Source organism: Acanthopagrus latus, chromosome 19 (assembly GCF_904848185.1).
Source record: "Acanthopagrus latus isolate v.2019 chromosome 19, fAcaLat1.1, whole genome shotgun sequence".
Lineage (NCBI taxonomy): Eukaryota > Metazoa > Chordata > Actinopteri > Spariformes > Sparidae > Acanthopagrus > Acanthopagrus latus.
In genome coordinates, this window is record NC_051057.1 from 5,462,640 (window position 1) to 5,473,922 (window position 11,283).

Below are 11,283 nucleotides of genomic sequence, written 5' to 3' on the forward strand. Positions count from 1 at the left end.
CTATAGGTGACATTACAGTAAGGGAAGCATCCGATGACGGATTCATCCCTCTGGTGAGGACATTTCCTTTTGTATTGCAGAGTCACAGATTTTCTTTTCTCTCTCCGCTGCCCAGATTGGGTTTATACTGTATCGATGCTTGTGCCAGCGGAGGACGCTCAGCTGTCCCTCCGAATTCAGACTACACTGTCCATTTCTTCAAGCCGCTTACATGTGACGAGGACGACTGGTGGTGGGCAGTGAGAGCTGTGTTTGTGTGAGCGTGCATGTGTGTCTGTATGCGTGTATACAAAAGTGGTCAGCTGGAACACGCGTTTAGTGAGTTTTAGGAGAATTATCGTACTGGACTTCAAATCTCCAAACTATTTTTTTTATTTTATTTTTTGTCGAATTTATGTCACATCAGAAAGCGACACAATAGAATCCTGCAGGATCGTCACAGTACACAGAGAAATTCTTTGATTACCTGATTGCAACACATGATGTAAGTTAACTATGTCACGATGTGAAATGACTCAGTATTGACCACACAGGACACAAATAACTGTCTCCTGCGTCAGTGTCCTGTTTCTGTGACCTATCTACCCACTCACTGTCCTCGTCCTTTGCAGACTTCGCATTTCCAACATGAAATGCAAACAAGCGTTCACATAACACGCTGCATTCACAGTCAGCCTGTACAGTCGTCTTTTTTTGTGTGTGTGTGTGTGTGTCTGCGCACAAGATCTGATCATAATAGGAAAAATATCAAAGTTGACGGCCGGTGATGAGGGGAATACGTGCACTGCGTCACAGCCCGGTTCAAAGAGGGGAACAATTTACAAAGAGGAAAGTAGTCAACTGAGGTAACGAAAGATCTGCACGACCAAAAGCCCCGCAGCTGTCGCCAGGTCTGCTGGGGGGCGGGCGAGCGAGGTATTTATGGACAGAGTGCTACGGGCCCAGGTGCAGCTCATCCAGCTGACTACACGCCACTCAGCACCTGCAGAACACAAGCAACAAGAGAGCAGGAACACCCAGGACACAGGTGGAGGGCTGTCACAGCTGATACTGATACGACTGGTAGTATCAGAACAAAGCCACATTTAAGCTGGCAGCAGGCAACTTTTCTGTCCTAGCTTTGCATTCTGAAGTGCATGCTGATGTCACAGCAGCTGAAGGCTGTAGGAAAACGACACGGCGCTCGTATAGACTCGTTCACTGTAAACCTCACTTTCACTTTCAGTTATTCAGTCTGACGCCAGGCTGGATTTTGCACCAAGAAAAAAACAAAGTTTGAGGCAGCTAGAACCCGGTCACTGTCTCCAGATAACGGTGAACCCAAAGAGAAGGAGACGCCTGCTGATGGAGGAGGCAAATAAGGTGACGACGGGGAGCGATAGAAACCGAGGTAAAACAAGAGTGAACGGACGGACATTCACTGCATGGAGAGCACTCGGGTGTTGTGTCAAAGTCTGTTCTCCTGTTGACACGTGTCCTCTTCAGACGGTTCAGAACCAACATTCTTCCTACTAGATCAGCAGGAAACAAACCCTGATTGCTTTTTGATACAGAGAGTTTTTCCAACCCTGCCCGGAGTCTGACGGTCGTTTTCGCTTTGGACAGTCGTCAGGCTGCTAGCCTCATTGCTAATGTTCTCTTTCCGACAGTTTGTATCTTCTATGCATTTATCTGAAGAAGATCAAAAAATGTTCACTCTAGATTTTGCAAACCAATTATCATAGAAAAGTATTTCAAATGAATGACTTAAACTTAATCTGTTGAACTTCATTAATTGTTTTTTTTCTCTTCGTTTTGGCCAATAAATGACACTCAAACTGTGATGTAGGGAGGAGGAGAGATTCTGCAACCACAAGAAACAATAAATATAGTCTTACTTTAATATTTTTATCATCCCAGTTATCGGCAGCACTAATATATCGTCAAACCCTGGTTCTCTGTCACTTCCGTCAATTGTTATACTAAAGTAGTAGTCTGAAATTGATTATAAAGGCACCAAAGTTTTACTACTAATATTTAAAAGTGCAAAAATCAATGCTGGAGGAAGACAGATGATTTTTGAATCTCATATACAAGTTGTCAAATACTTGAGTTGGGAGGGTTGGGGTTAAACCAAACATTCCATATTTGACAACTTTTTCTTCAGCTCAGTTTGTTTTGTGTTTTTTTTTTTTTTTGTTTTTGACAATGTCTCACAGAAATTTGGAGTCCAAACATCATTTCACTTACAGAGCTCCTTTTGAAACTACATCTCCGGTCTGTTTGTGCCCGTGAGTGAGATACTGATCACGTTACATAAGTCGTGTTTTTCTACTGCTGACTGAACAAACACACGGCGGCACATGCGGCGGTCACGTTTGGAAATCATTACCTTCTTTAATTCTGGTGCAGCGGGAACCTTTGCAGCCACAACCACATTGTTTATCAGAGTTTATTGCTGCTATTTGTGGTGGATAAAAACTGCAGCTTATTACTGTGAATCAATTAAAAGCGGAGGCGGCGAGAGCCCGACACGCGTTCATTTCAGCTCATTTGGGGGAAGAGGATCTCCATAAAAGTTGTGTTTCACAGGCAATCTTTTTATTTTTTTCTCGTCTTTTTGTTGGTTTGTGTAAACACAGTTTGTGGGCCTGTGGCTCCCACACGCTCATGCAGCCCAACTGGCAGCGAGGCTGAACATAGAATGTGTCACTCATCAGAAAAAAAAACAACATGTTAATTCCCTGTGCTGCCAGAAGCCACTCTGAAATTTAGAGTGATTAGAATTTGCGCAAAGAAAGCAGGGATAGCTCAACAATTTATGTGACCAGGAGCGAGCTGTGGCAGCCATCGCCGTCGCTTTGCTGTTGTATTACGGATTAAACAAACAAGACATTACCTGTCAGTTAGTATTACATGTGTGTTTTTACTGGATAGAGTCAGGCCGGCAGTTTCCCCCTGTTCATGCTAATCAAAGCTAAGCGTCATAGTCAGGGTGAGGATATGAGAGTGATACTGATCTTCTCGTCAAACATCTGTGTGGAGGTGAGCATGGCTGTGGGAGCCAGAGAGAGGTGGAGAGCGCTCTGGAAAGCAGATCCAGGTGAGTGATTGACAGAGTTGGCAGCCAGTTACCGATCACTCACTCCCTTTAAATGCAGTAGCGCGCTGGTGAGACGTGGAGGCTGCCTGCGAAGGAATAGACCAAGCTGTGTTCAGGCCCGGATTGTATTATTGTGGTGAAAATATTTAATCTAAATAAAAAGCATAAGTCCTCTGTGAACTGCAGATTTATTTGGACCAAACCAGAGGTGACTGTGGAGACAAACCTACACTGCTCTGGTGACTTTGGTTCAGTTTATATCCAGTTCAAAAGAAAGTGTGTTTTGCGACGCGTTAATGAGACGATTTGGCCCATCTTAGTTCAGTCAGAGAGAGAAACTTGAATTAAGACGGTGTACGGTTGTATTTTTCTGTATAGAACGAGAATTTTAAAATAACACCTCTCTTGACACTTTGCGAGATTATTTTGTTTAATTCTCAGACTAAGCAGAAAACTAGCAGCCTCTTTTTTATCTCCCTGTAGAAACTACGGAGCTATCAGACCATTTAAAAATGTTCTGAAAACCAGTTTGTTTAAATTGCCTCTCTGTGATTTAATGTGCTTTTATTATTGCATGTTTCACTCTCATATGTGAATTGCTTGAATTGCTTTCAGCTTGCTCTTTTTTTAAATTTTGTTTTGCTTTGTGTTTTATTCGGTTTTGTAGAGCACTTTGTAACTATGTTTTGAAAGGTGCTATATAAAGAAAGTTCAGTATTATTATTATTGTGACCTCTTGAGGAACAAAGTGGTATCAGGAGACAGGACCAGGCCAGGGCTAGCTAGTTAGCATGCTAATTTCAGCAGTGATCTCTGCAACACAGTACACAGGCGTCTTTGAAATGACGTCAGTTCTGTTGTTTTCTTCACGTTGTGTTCATAATGTTTATGTCAGAAGCTAATACTCACTCTTTTTTTTGTAATTTATCGATTTTCAAATGTTACTTTATAGTTCTTTTGGCGGCTGTGGTTAAGGGGTAGAGCCGGTGGCTTGTTATCAGAAGATTGTTGGTTCAATTCCCCTGGTCTGCATGTCGAACTGTCCTTTGGCAAGATACTGAACCCCCAACTGCCCCTGATGTGCCACATCAGTTTATGAATGTATGTATGAATAAATGTGAGTCACTTTGGACAAAAGTGTCTACTAAATGCCCTGAAATACATATATATAATACATATATAAAACATTTGTTATACTATTTGTCTTATTGTGTCCCATTTCTACACAGTTTTGCTAGCATTTTGCTAACGCTAGGCGATTCACAGACAGAGGTCAGGCGCCTCACCACTCATCCAGAGCAGCCACCAAGACCAGTGGGAGAGAGCCTGTCCATGGAAGGAGTGACGGTTTGTTTATTCTTTCGTTTAGTTAAACATCCTCATAATCATTATTCAAAAAATGGGGTAAGTGGAGAGTGTCTTTTGCACAAGTTCTTATTTATCCAACACACCACAGCAGGGCTTTCTAACACCACCCTATCCACAGCATAGCACAGCAGACAGTCAGCAGTGTGCCAGCGACAATACCCGAAGCAGAAGTTTGTTCTCTCCAAAACTGGTGCAGCATTTACAGACGCCGCAGTCATATTTCCACCTTGGAGTATATGTTTTTCCTACCCCGTGCCGTGTGTTGTTGAGCGTGGGCAGGGGCGGGCGAGCGGAGATGATTCATGTGTGTCCTGGTGGCGGCTGCGCCTCCTCCTCTTCCTCCTCCTCCTCCTCCTCTGCAGGAGCAGCAGCAGCAGTCGCAGTCCATGAACCCTCGTGGACAAAATTAATAGGACACATGTTGCCCAGGCAGTCTGTTTGCTTGGCTTCAGAAAGAGCAAAGCGAGCGTCTCTCCGAGAAGCTCCCCTCACGAGGGGCTTTTCTGTAAACATATGATTTACTGATCTTCTCATTAAGCCGTTTTTTTGTTTTTTTGTTTTTTTTTACGCGCCACCTGTTGTGTCTGCTACGAGGCAAAATGAGCGGACGGAGAGCGGGAGAGGCCGTAAATCTGTAGCGGAGACCAAAAAACACGTGCCGCGCTGAGTGAGCGAAATCTGCAATTCAAATAAGAAAGCAAACGGTGGTAAATAATTAAACAGGAAAACACTCAGAGATGCCCCCTTTTTTTGGAACGGAAGTTCTCCACTAAGCACTGTAGACTGTTTGTCAGAAGGAACGCTTTGAAACAATGCAATTCTTTCTGAAAGAGAGAAAAAAAAAAGAAAGAAAATCAAACTGAAAATAATAGAGAAGCAGAAAGCATTTCAAATGCGATGCCAAGCCACGAGTTTTGATCATTAGCATTTGCTAATACGCAGATTGCAGGGAAAAGCATTATGGGAGTGTCAGGCACGGAGCCCAAACGAGCTTCCCTCTTCGCCTCCACATCCATCTAATTCTCCACCGTGCCTGCATCCTCTCCTTCATTCTGTGTCGCAACTCCTTTATATGTTTTTTTTTTTCTTCTCCCTCAACCCTCCTTCCTCTGCTTTTCCAATTCCCTTTCCTTTGCTCTACTCTGTTGGAGAGCTGGATGAAAGAACATCTGCTTCCCTCTGGGAAGTCCTCCTGAGCAACACGACACATTCTCCCCCACCGCTTAGGAAGTGAATACAACTGAATGCAGATGGAGACACAGGTGACAACAATATTGTGTGCAGGAGTCTACTGCAGATTGTGCATAATCAAAGAATTTCACTGTTTTTTTGTTGTTTTTTTTTGTGTGTGTGTATGTGTGTGTGTGTGTGTGCGTGTGTGTGTTTGTGTGTTTGTGTGTAGAATTTCAGAGATGTAATAAATCTGGCAAATAGTCGAAGCTGAAACGGACAGATCCGGCCTTGCTGTGGCTCGGATTTACATGCGAGCATTTACAAACTCAAAAGAAAAAAAAGGTGAACCAAGAAAAATAAGTATTTTAAACTTTTTATCTAATGCTGACAGAAGCAGTGATTTCTTTAGCCACATCTCTGTCATGCTCTCCACAGACACAGAGGCTCATAACGGTCGTACCTTTCCTCAAATCATAAAGCAAAACAGTGTGAAAAACACCAACCATCAAAACAAGACGTCTTAAAGCGCAGCCGAACATTCACCAGATTATGCCTCCGCTGCCGCTCTCAGAGGTAATTGACAGCCATTTCTAGTCAATGTGCTGATTTCCACCGAGCCTCACTTACAGCTCACACACTGTTCTTTTCTTTCTCTCCGCAGAGAACGGCTTGCATCTCTGAAAAGTGAATTTTACTTCTGAGTGTACATACAGTAAATGCCTGCATTCTCTCACACAGAATTCATGTTAAACAGAAGACACAGTCCCTCCCTCTCTCCCTCTTGATCAAATCCTGTCACCGGAGCACCAGCCGGGAAAGTCTCCAGCTTTGGCGGCCTGTCAGTCAACGCGCTAAAAATCAAGCAAGTACAGTAAACACAACACAGGACAGCCACGTCTACTCGAATGCAGCAAATTAGCAACTTGATCACAGCTGACAACGCGCACCCGTTTGAATGTAGAACACAACGTTACACAATACACAACAGCTTTATACAAAACACAACATTACACAAAATATAACATTATACAAAACAGAATAACATCACACTAAACACAATATTACCGAAAACATGTGATTTGACGCCTGTACCTCTGTCTATGTACACCACACTGACCTTTTTGCTCCTTCAGTGGCAGCAGATTTAGGTTCCTATTTCAGTGTGGCTGGAATGTTTCTTCAAGACTGGGTAGAGCGTTTTGTTGGGTTTGTCACTGAATTTGGCAGATGTTACAGCTTATACCCATTGCTTGAACACTATAGTCACATGCTTAAACCAAAGTAACATAACTTGAAGTTGTCGTCACTATAACTTAAACAAAGTGTGAGCATACCTTAAACAAAAGCACCACTTTGCACTTAAGTTGCAATTCTGTAACACACTTGCTCCTCTCTGCAACACACTTGCTCCTGCACACTACACACTATTTCATACGTAAGGCACTTAGTTCAAAAATGAAATCCTAGGGTACCACTGGGAAAACACATCTGTTCAAAGTACAACACACATTGGTTAATTGAAAATACTTAGACACACACCTGAAAATACTTACTCGCAGAACTGAACACCAATCAGCCAGCTACAAAAAGGCCTCAGTTCAGCCATTTTGAGAACTTTGCAAGCATGGAGGCAGGGAGAGCTAGAGGCAGAGGAAGAGGAAGACAGAAAGAGAGAGGAGGACGTGGTCAAAGAGGCCATGCATGGACCGTTATTTTGGATGACATGAGAGCAACTTTGGTGGACCAAGTCATAAACCATGGCCTGACTATGAGGGAAGCTGGGCAGAGAGTCCACCCTAATCTAAGCCATTTCACAGTGTCATCCATAATAAGGACATCCCGACTGGAAAACAGGAATGTCTTCAACTCTCTACTCAGACTGTATCTGGAGTATTTATAGTACTGTACCATATTGCGTTACCTATATCACGTGTGCTGTATTGCAGGGTGGCTAAAGCTCCTTTTCAAACAAAAGTGGTAGTTTTGCAAAACATACCATGATAAGGTGTTGAGATGTTCCAGTACTGTGTATGGTAAATATAGTAAAGTACAGTGTATACTGTACTGTCAAAAAGAAGCAAGCAATTACAATTTGTGGTTGCATTTTTCTACAGAATGGCTAGAAGACCTAGTGGGGGTGGATGCCAACGCCTGTTCACCCAACAGCAGGAACTTGCCATAGTGAACCTAGTAAGAGCAAACAATGCAATGCAATCTGTCTCCACTAGCTACAGAAACAAATACTTTCAGATCAACAACATAAATCGAGTAAGAATTACCACTATCAGACGCATCTTGGTAAAGCACAACATGGCCATGAAGCAGTTGCACAGGACCCCATTCGAGAGGAACACTGTCAGGTTTAAGGAACTTTGACATGAATGTGTACAGGTAAGTGTTACAGTCCTTTACATTCACAATACAGAATGGATGCACTCCAGTAACAGCTGAATATGAACCACTGGATCTGTACCACATAGATACGTTCAGAAAGCTACTACCTGTGTGGTGGGGCGGGTCGGTTCTGTATGTGTAGTAGTGCAGTGGTGTGCTTTAAGTAAAGCCATCCACAACATGTATTTTTTGTTACAGAGAATCTTGGACATGGATGGAGCTGCCCAGCCTCATGAATGTGTTTACATTGACGAGGCTGGATTAAACCTTAGCATAAAACAGACGAAGGGGGCGTAATATAATTGGCCAAAGGGCAATTGTGCACATCCCGGCGCAGCGCTGGGGAAATATCTCATTGTGTGCCGCCATAAGTCTTCGAGGGCTACTGCACCATCATGCCAAACTGGGTCACTATAATGCGCAACACATAATCACATTTCTAGATGCACTTCACGATACAGTTGTACAGCATAGAACAGAGAAGCCCAGATTTCTTGTTGTCTGGGATAATGTTAGTTTCCATCGGGCTGCTCTGGTCCAGAACTGGTTCACAAACCATGACATTGAGGTAAGGGGATATTTTCCCCGATGCTTAACGAGAGAAGACATCGCTTGTGATGTTGATGAGATCCTGTGGCCAGACCCCAACAGACGGCAGGATCCATCATTTTGTCAACAGGGTGACATTTTGACAAAGGATTGTTAGGTTTTGATAGCAGAGTTTCAGTTTGACATAGCTGTGAATGGTTTATTCCCCAGTGTTGTGCCTTATTTGCTTGTGTGTAGAGTTTTGACACAGTGAGCCAAGTTGAGCAAAACGTGTTCAAGCAACAGGCAAATACTGTAATTTCATTATTCTAATGTGATCACGCAACCTTACATTTCTCAAGTGGAGGGGGGAGGTTGAGAATGCCCCCATATGCCATGGTGAGTACATGAGTGGTTTAAAAGGCGGTGGTAATACCCACACTGTTAGTGTGACTGGGCAGCCCCGAGCAGCTGGGAGGCCTCAGAACTGCTTATTAGAGTTCCAGAAAAGGGCACGAAATGACCATAAAATTACTTTCAAACACATAATGTCCTACAGTGGTTTCACTGTGGGTCCACTTATAATGCACTGGCTGCTGTGTAGCTATCTGATAGAGCACTCTGTTGTCTTTAAGTGCTCCTCTTAGCTCCCCGCGTGAGATTTAAATACAACTGGTGCTCAGCTGAAGTAATTTTAGCCAGAAAACGGGTTAAACAATTTGAGAGTGGCCCGTCCTCTGTGTGTGAAATTACATTTGACCTTTTCAGTTGTTTTAAGGAGGCTCTTACGTTAAAACTTTGTCTGCTGTCGCTGAATCAAGGGGCCGAATGCAATACGACATCGATTCACCACGCGAACACATTGCAGTGGAAAACACCCGTGCAAACACGGCAAAGGAATGACAAAACAACGTCAGCTTTGAAATCATCCACAGCAAACTACTGCAGGTTTTTTTTTCTGCAATACAGTTTATTGTATTTAAACTAAAGTACAGTAGAAGTACATTAGTTTGCACATTGGGAGTTCTAGCTTGATGGCAGTGTTGTCCTGGGTTATGGACTCGTACATGCTACTAGCATTAAGTGACTACGTAAGATGTGGCTGATAATTAGCTGCATAGATTACATGCATGCCAAATATGTCAGCTCGGGTCTCCAGAAGCAGAGTAATAGATCAGAGTCATAGATTCGAATGATATAGTCTTCTTCTGCACCTTCAAGTCCAAGATGGCAGCCCCTGTCTCCCCTTGTTCGTTTTGACTGAGTTTTCATTGTATTGTCATTTGTTTTGTTGCTTTAATGAGATTTTATGCTAAAGCTAAATAAATTCTAAAACCTGCTAAATCCGGAAACCAAAACATTTCGGCCCTTGATGGTGTTTTTAGCATTTTACAGACAAATGTCCATGCACAACAACCTGTTGCTGCCCCGCTAGGCTTTCTGAGAAATGGAGGCTCCTGCTATGACTGAGAGTGAGCGAGCCCAACAATGTGAATTACTTTAATCATCGACGTTGAGAATTTAGTGGATAATTTTATCTGCACCAAATGTTATAAAATCAAAGAAGTGCAGGAGAAGATAACTGATTTGCGCATGAAAATCTATCGAATGACGGAACCAAACACGGCTTCGAAAGAAGCAACTAAACTTCACGAAACTTTGAAATCGGTGTTTTTTTTAATCACTTCCGCTGGCATCGGGACACGTTCGGCACTCTTTGCATCAACTCTGCCGGTTCCCGGAGCCGTGTGTGGAAACTCTTGCCGAGGAACACTTTCCACCACTAACCTCTGACATGGCAGCTGCAGCTGTGGGACGATCAACGGGCTCCTGCTCCGTGCCATGGCCGGGGGAAAAATCAGCTGGAGTGAGTGGCCGACAGAGGCCGGCAGGGAAGGCGCTTTCTCTCTCTCAATTTCCACCCAAAACCTCCACTCGATCTGTTCCGGGGCTGGCCCGCATGTTTCAGGAGTGACTGCACCCCAACCTCGGGAGCTCACGAGCATTTGCTCGCGACATAATACAATGTATTACACCATGACTAACTGCTTCCCCACCCACCTCGGTTGATGTTATTAAACCCATCATCTCGGCTCGACACAATAAAGCCAACAGAGCTTTAAAACAGTCTGGTTACAGCTCACATACACAGGGCGTCTTTTTTCAGCTGCAGAAAAACAACACTGGACCATTTAATATGAGAGCATTAACAAACAAATCTCTCTGTATCAATGAATTTGATCAGTGTCTAGACTAGTCTTTTCCTGACTGAGACTTGGCCTGGTACAGATGCGCCTGCCACACTGATTGAGGCCTGTTTTTCTTTTTCAAATAGAAAAGGTGGCGGCGCAGTCACAGTATACAGAAACACACTGAAGCGCATGTCAAGCCTTTGAATAGAAGGTCGCTGTCTCCTTTTTTAAAAATAATTCTCATAACTTTTGTCTGTCAATCATACAAGCTATGACAAAAGTTTTTGTGTCCATCGTCGACTGTTTCTCAAATCGCTACGAGGTTGTCTGTGGGGAAGCTCGAGGATCAGTGCTAGGACCGTCACGTTTTAATTTGTACATGCCATTGGCAGTGTCATCAGGAGGCACAGCAAGTCTTTCCACAGCTATGCAGATGACACTCAGCCCTATGTGGCTGGGTTTATTGATGACACAGTGATTGGCTCACTTTTGAGGTGTATTTTATCTATAGAGGCCTGGATGTCACAGAACTTTAGACCGCTCAAC